Here is an 8,441-nt window from a genome sequence, read left to right on the forward strand (position 1 = left end):
CTCCCCCCAGTCTAATTATGGGTGTGCGAGGGCAGATTCACAGAGTGGAGAAGGTGTGGGCTCTGCGGTCTTCTACTTACAGTAGTTGGAAATATGATTTTAGACTGCTTCTGCGCCATACATTTAAAGCACATTACTTCCCCTAAAGAATGCTGGGAACTGTAGTTTGTTAAGGAGCTGGGAATTGTAGCTCTCTGAGGGATAAACTACAGGAGGCTTTGAGCGGAGAGCCATGGGATTTAAATGTAATTTTGATGCTTGGTATGTACACAGCCTATAGTGTGGGTGCGGGTGGCGCTGTGGTCTAAACCACTGAGCCTCTTGGGCTTGGCGATCGAAAGGTCGGCGGTTCGAATCCCCACAACGGGATGAGCTCCCGTTGCTCTGTGCCAGCTCCTGCCAACCTAGCAGTTCGAAAGCACGCCAGTCCAAGTAGATAAATAGATACCGCTGTGGCAGGAAGGTAAATGACGTTTCCGTGTGCTCTGGTTTCCGTCACGGTGTCCCATTGCACCAGAAGCGGTTTAGTCATGCTGGCCACATGACCCGGAAAGCTGTCTGGAAAACTCCGGCTCCCTAGGTCTGAAAGCGAGATGAGCACCACAACCCCATAGTTGCCTTTGACTGGATTTAACCATCCGGGGTCCTTTTCCTTTAACTTAACAGCTGTTTGCAAAAATCCATGCAATGTGTGTATAGATGCAAATCTAAAAATAATGTCTGTAACTTAATGAGGAATTCCGTATCTCTCAACTGGTGACTCCCCATTTTATGTGACTTCACTGATGCGTGAGGAGGTTCGGAACGGAACCCCCATGTAAATGAGGAGCTGTCGGCCTAGCACCTATATCACCCTCAGGAAAAACATGTGTAGACCACCTTTAGAATCAATCCATGTTATTTGCTACAGGAGTCCCCCCCCCCGCCCCAATGGCGTAGTGTGGGTTGTCAGCACCCGGGGCAAGGCAAGTAATTTGCACCCCCCCCCCGCTGCACTGTCCCTCCCCCAGATAGTCCCTTGCTCTCTCTCTGCTCCGCACCGCACGCCTGGCACCCTCCCCTCCACAGTGGGCGGCGACCCGGCGGCTCGGATCGGATTCGCACAGCCAGCACTGCAGTGAGAGAGAGAGAGAGTGAGCCAGGTAGGGGCAGAGAGCTGCGAGTGCGAGCGCCCGCCCCCCCAGATGTTGCGCCCGGTGTGGCTGGCCCCCCCTGCGCCCCCCACGCTACGCCACTGCCCCGCCCTGCTCCATTTTGCTCCGTTATCTCCATTTACAGAAATAAGTTTTCAAAAAAAGCATTGAAAGGGAATTTAAGAAGTTTGTTTGTGTCCTCCTCTCAAACAGGTTCTGCATGTGACATTACAAATAACTGCAAAACTTACTTAGTACAGGCGTAAGTGGAATACGCAGGGCCACTGGGAGCAGAAATCCCAAAATGCTTGTGTGTGGGGGTGGGGGGAGAATACCATCTTCTATGACTTATTCAGGTGACTGCCCAAGAGAATGAATTTAAAGTCAATGCGTTTAATTGGACCTTCGGAGCTTAGCAGCTGCATAAATAGCATCTTACTGCAATCTGCCTTGCTAATTATTCCTAGCCGTATCATATCAGGGGACGGTGGGGAACTTTTTCAGTTAAGCACTGACCTTGGCTCCGTTTCAGGGCAACCCTGCCCTAGTTACGTGTGTGCTCTTCTCAAGGACTCTGCACAAGGCCTTTCGGAAGAGGGTTACTCTGACCTAAATCAGCTTAAAAGTGCTTAAGAGGCTTCGCTGACTGTCCTGATCACGCTCAGGCTGTGTTCTTTGCTTGGCAAAGCAGGTGTGAAGGTAATGCACGATCGGGCAGATAACCGTCGGTTGAAGTGTAGCCTCTTAAGAGGGCCAAAGCTTTGAAACCCTTTTCAGACTTTTCGAGCATAAATGATAGGCAAAGGCAGATTATGGTGGTGGTGCTGGTATAATAAATAATAATAGTAGTAATAATAATATCTTATTTATACCACGCTGGCAGGGTGTGTGTGTCCTGGAGAGAAGAGGTGTGGCCTGGGGCAAGTCTGAAGGGCCAGACAGATAAACTAGGTATAAAGAAGAAGAAGAAGAAGAAGAAGAAGAAGAAGAAGAAGAAGAAGAAGAAGAAGAAGAAGAAGAAGAATTTTATTCATTCATACCCTGCCCATCTGGCTGTGTTTCCCCAGCTGCTCTGGGCGGCTCCCAACAGAATATTAAAAGCACAATAAAACATCAGTCATTAAAATTTTCCCTAAACAGGGCTGCCTTCAGATGTCTTCTAAAAGTCAGGTAGTTGTTTATTCCTTGACATCGGGAGGGAGGGCGCTCCACAGGGCAGGTGCCACTACCGAGAAGGCCCTCTGCCTGGTTCCCTGTAATCTCACTTCTTGCAGTGAGGGAACCGCCAGAAGGCCCTCGGAGCTGGACCTCAGTGTCTGGGCTGAACGATGGAGGTGGAGACGCTCCTTCAGGTATACTGTGTAAGTTTCTGGTTCCTTCTCTGTAATCAAGTATGGGTTTAGCAGAATATTGTAGCTCTCCAGCAGAGTAATAAAAACTAGCAAGGGAGATGTGACAGTTTTATGAAGGCAGAAGAAAGATAGGTGTAATGAAAATCAGAACGGAAGATTTACCATAGCTTCCATCTGCTAGTGGAAACTGGAAAAATCAGGAACCATTACAACTTTCATCTTTGCATACGCCAGCTTTCTGTCAAAATCTCTTTCGGAGATGAAATTTTCCACAGCGTATCTGTCCAAAAGATAATGTTTTGAAGAAACCTTTGAATGTAATTTTTTTCTCCTCCCTGCATCTGGCTTTGAGTTAGTTTTCCCCTTTGTTGTGTGTAAAAAAAGTGTTAAACTGTTTACCATGTAGATAACTCCAAAGGTGGAATTTGTGAGTAACAACAACTTCAACAGCTGCAGCCCTCATTGTTTACTTCCAAATATTCTTACAAATGTAATAAATAATAATTCAGCTTCACTAGATGGCCCTGGATAGTAGCACTGTATTTTGCTTGGTTTGCATCTTAAAGTGAACTCAATTTGCAGTTTCCAGACGTATACATGGATGCAGTTAACAATCGGACAGCAGACTTCTCTGAATTCTGTGACACAGTTTGAGTTTTTAAATATGTGTGTGTGTGTGTGTGTGTGTGTGTGTGTGTGTGTACAAGTGGGAACGCGGGTGGCGCTGTGGTCTAAACCACTGAGCCTAGGGCTTACCGATCAGAAGGTCGGCGGTTTGAATTCCAGCAACGGGGTGAGCTCCCGTTGCTCTGTCTCAGCTCCTGCCAACCTAGCAGTTCGAAAGCACGTCAAAGTGCAAGTAGATAAATAGGTACCACTCTGGCGGGAAGGTAAATGGCATTTCCATGTGCTGCTCTGGCTTCGCCAGAAGCAGCTTAGTCATGCTAGCCACGTGACCCAGAAAAACTGTCTGTGGACAAACGCCGGCTCACTCGGCCTGTAAAGCGACATAAGCGCGCAACCCAAGAGTCGTCTGCGACTAGACTTAACTGTCAGGGGTCCTTTACCTTTTCTTTCTTTCTTTTTTTTACAAGTGGTAACACTTAGAGAAGCATGCAAAAGTGTGTATCTTAAGTTGCAAAAGCAAACAAAATACAGTGGTACCTCAGGTTACATACACTTCAGGTTACAGACTCCGCTAACCCAGAAATAGTACCTCGGGTTAAGAACTTTGCTTCAGGATCAGAACCGAAATTGTGCTCCGGCGGTACGGCGGCAGCAGGAGGCCCCATTAGCTAAAGTGGTGCTTCAGGTTAAGACCAGTTTCAGGTTAAGAACGGAACTCCTGAACGAATTAAGTACTTAACCTGAGGTACCACTGTACATATTTTAGGGGAAAGCTCTTACAAAAATGTGTATTGATGAAATGCATTTTTCATGCAGTTGCCTTTTTAAAAATATCTGCAGAAAACAGGACAGAACTATGATTCTGCACATTGAACAGCACTAGGCAGACTTGAACCCAGAACCCTTTTCTTTGTGTGTGTATGTTAAGAGTGGCACTGCTCTGAGCTTATGGGCCCTTCCTATTACATGGAACTGCCATATACGTATCTTGCTCTTGAGTCAAATTACACTTTTTAAAGTCAGGAGATCAAACCAGAAAAGGTGTGTGTGATGAGGAGGGAGGGGTTGCTTTTTGACATATGCAAGGAGGCATTACGTCACTGGTGGGATGGAAATGGAGAAGTCGAAGGGAGTGGGGCAGGCATTCTTTCCTTCTTTTACAGGAAATGGGTGAAGCCTTGCTTGAAATCATTACTCAGACTTATTTCTCTCTCTCTCTCTCGGTGAAGGAAATGTCTCCCGATAGTGCAGGCTATTGGTTTCCTGTTGCTAACTAACAGGGTTTTTGGCACGGCCAAGAATGGAAAGGAAGGACAAATATTTGTCACCAGGAGACCCTGGGATTAGAAGTAGAACGCCAGCTTGCCTTTGGACTGAAAAGCATATTAAATTGCACAGAAGCTTTTAATGAAAAAGCAGGCCGATGGATAATTAATCAGACATTTTATCCCTGTGGGACATAGAATGGTAGTGGTAGAGGGGAACTGCATGTGTGCAAATGAGTCTTGAGAGCGAATGCTCCCAAGCTTAACAGACTACAGAAGATTTAAGTGTTGCACTGCTATATTAGAGCTGAAGTGGGGAACCTCAGGCCCAGCTCCTAATACCTGCTCTGTCTCACCAGAGTGGTGCATGCTCTGGTTATCTCCCGCTTGGACTACTGCAATGCTCTCTACGTGGGGCTACCTTTGAAGGTGACATGGAAACTGCAACTAATCCAGAATGCGGTGACTGGTGTCTGGCCACCGAGACCATATAACACCGATCCTGAAGGACCTACATTGGCTCCCAGTACGTTTCCAAGCACAATTCAAAATGCTGGTGCTGACCTTTAAAGCCCTAAACGGCCTTGGTCCAGTATACCTGAAGGAGCGTCTCCATCCACATCATCCAGCACTGAGGTTCAGTGCCGAGGGCCTTATGGCAGTTCCCTCCTAGCGATAAGTGAAGCTACAGGGAACCAAGCAGAGGGCCTTCTCGGTAGTGGCACCCACCTTATCAGATGTCAAGGAAATAAAAACAACTACAGTGGTATCTCTGGATGCGAACAGGATCCGTTCCAGAGCCCCATTCGCATCCAGAGCAGAACGCAACCCACCTCTCCAGGTCATGATTCACCACTTCTGCGCATGCGCGCAACGTCATTTTGCGTGTCTGCACTTGCACGTGCGGCAAAACCCGGAAGTAACGCATTCCATTACTTCCAGGTCACCACGGAGCACAACCCGAAAACGCTCAACCTGAAGCAACTTCAATATATGACTGTATCTGACTTTTAGAAGACATCTGAAGGCAGCCCTGTTTAGGGAAGATTTTAATGTTTGATGTTTTATTGTGTTTTTAATATTCTGTTGGGAGCCGCCCAGAGTGGCTGGGGAAACCCCGCCAGATGGGCAGGAAAGAAAGAAAGAAAGAAAGAAAGAAAGAAAGAAAGAAAGAAAGAACGAAGGAAGGAAGGAAGGAAGGAAGGAAGGAAGGAAGGAAGGATTATTTATACCTAGTGTCTCTGTCTGGCCCTTCAGACTTGCCCCAGGCCACACCTCTTCTCTCCAGGCCACACACACCCTGCCAGCCCTAATTCCTACCCTCCCTAAATGTTTTGCCTGGATGGGCTATGTCCTTGTGTGTGTAGAAAGTAGCCTATGGTACAAAGGTTAAAATAGACATGCATTGCTCCGCCCACTTTGACCTCTGGCATGTGGCCACTTCCAAAGATTGCCCAGATGAGAATATGCCCTCCAGTTTGAAAAAGGTTCCTCGGTCATATTTTAGAGGAAGCAATGAAAGCAGGCAAATTACTTTGTAATCAATGAAGGGCAGAGGCAACGAGGTCTACATTGTTGCTTCCTACACGTGATCCATGGAAAAAAGGGGGGGAAATGCAGAAGAGCGTAATAGTGGGTTGACCCAATGCCCTCTCTGGTTGTGACACCCTCTCTATTGTTCTTTGGGGCATCATATGGAAACCTTTGCATCTACCCAGTGGCTTTTCAAGTGTTTCAAGCATTGCGGTTTTAGGTCAGCCTTTTCTTTTCTTTCTCTGCTGTGGCTTGTTTTACTGCATTTTTAAAAAACCATTTGCTGTTTCCATCCCATATACTGAAAGCAAACCCATCCTTTGAATGTGGATCCTTGTCTAGTGAAAACGGAACCACCCACACACAAGAGGGAGGTATCAGCAGACTTGGGGAACTCCCAAGCTTTGCAGAAGCAGAGACAGAGAAACTTCAGATTTTTAAGTGCAAAGGGGATTCCCTTAATGAAGGCCTCTAAAATGAAAATAAAGGCACAGAAAAATTCATCTCAGCATTTCAGATCATTGAAACTATATTTATCTGCATCAAGGTCAGCCTGGATAGCTCAGTTGGTTAGAGCGTGGTGCTGATAATGTCAAGGTTACAGATTCGATCCCTATATAGGACAGCTGCTTCATATTCCTGGACTGCAGGAGGTTGGATATGACCCTAAGGGTCCCTTTCCAACTCTACGATTCTGTGATTCTATGATTCTAAGGTGCCAGGTTGTTCTTTATAAAAGTACTTCTATGCCACTATATAATAAAATATCAGGGCAGCGTTCAACATCATATACCTTTTTAAAAATACATAGATGATCACTACAGTGCAAGCATAAAATCGTATTTGACACCTGAAAGTCAACAGTAAGGTAGCCTGCAGCATCTCTGGAAAAAGCAAAGTGTTCCACAGCAACAGTAAATGACTGACTTCTAAAAAGGTAAAGGTACCCCTAACCATTAGGTCCAGTTGCGGACGACTCTGGGGTTGTGTGCTCATCTTGTTCTATAGGCCGAGGGAGCCGGCATTTGTTCGCAGACAGCTTCCGGGTCATGTGGCCAGCATGACTAAGCTGCTACTGGCGAACCAGAGCAGCGCACGGAAACGCGGTTTACCTTCCCACCGGAGTGGTACCTATTTATCTACTTGCACTTTGACGTGCTTTTGAACTGCTAGGTGGGCAGGAGCAGGGACCAAACAACGGGAGCTCATCCTGTCATGACCTTCTGATTGCTGACCTTCTGATTGGCAAGCCCTAGGCTCTGTGGTTTAGACCACAGTGACACCTGAAAGTGAACAAGCCTGCAGCATCTCTGCAAAAAGCAAAGTGTTCCACAGCAACAGTACAGTGGTACCTTGAGTTAAGAACTTAATTTGTTCCGGAGGTCCGTTCTTAACCTGAAACTGTTCTTAACCTGAAGCACCACTTTAGCTAATGGGGCCTCCCGTTGCCACTGCGCCACGATTTCTGTTCTCACCCTCAAGCAAAGTTCTTAACCTGAGGTAATATTTCTGGGTTAGCAGAGTCTGTAACTTGAAGCGTATGCAACCTGAAGTGTATGTATCCTGAGGTACCACTGTAAATGACTGTCTTCTATCTGAGGCCTATCAGGTCTCTGTAACACGGGAGACTATCTTAGCAATTGCGCTGGGCTAAAAGGGATCAGGCTTAAGGCATCTTTAGCAAACATGCACCTGTCATTCTTTTGGATTTTATAAAATTTACAAAAGCGGGGGGGGGGGGGTTGTGAAGCACAGCAAGCTGCCTAAAAATAAGAACTTCAGTTAACTTTGACTCCAGGGCTTTTGGGGAAGCAGAGGGGGTGGGTGGGATGAGAGAATAACCTTCTAAGCTAATTCCGTTTACAGCCAGGTCTGCTAACATTCCCAAGGAAAAATCTCCAAATCAGAAGATTGTTTTTTTCAGCACAGGGTGGGGGGGGGGGAAGCTGCACCTCCCAAGGCCCCCGCCATCACATGCAGCTGCTAGTATGGTTAAAGTGAAACTATCTTCAATTGCAGAGTCATCTAAGGACATGGCAACTCAGTGTATTTATTGTTTCTGCCATTCGTGGACGGCATCCGCCCTCTTGATCTTTCTACCAGTTGAAGTTTTGCCACAGAAGTAGACGAACTCGCTCTTTTGACAGTTGCCTCTCTTCATTTTCTCCGTTTTCTTTCTTCAGTTCAAAAGCAAAGTTTTGGCACAGTGAGTGGGTAGGTAAATGGGAGAGGGGGAAAAGAGAGCTATAGGTCCATGACTGGGAGGCTTGAGATAAAACTGTAGAGGGCTTAAACTACAGGTGGTTGCCTCCCCCCTGCAAAAAAAAAAAAAAAAAAAAAAAGGCTGCTAAAATGAAGAAAACAGGAGGAGCAGAGTGGTTTTGGACTGTGATTCTAGCTCAGGTCTTTGTGACAGCCGAGAGCCAATTTCTCATTTTTCAGATCTTCACTTTTCCAATTTCGCATCAGTTTAATTTCTTTTTTAAAAAAGTCCTCATGAAAATTCACCTGCATTCGAATGTGAATTTCTC

The sequence above is a fragment of the Podarcis tiliguerta genome (genome assembly GCF_965153285.1).
Source record: "Podarcis tiliguerta genome assembly, chromosome: 14".
Lineage (NCBI taxonomy): Eukaryota > Metazoa > Chordata > Lepidosauria > Squamata > Lacertidae > Podarcis > Podarcis tiliguerta.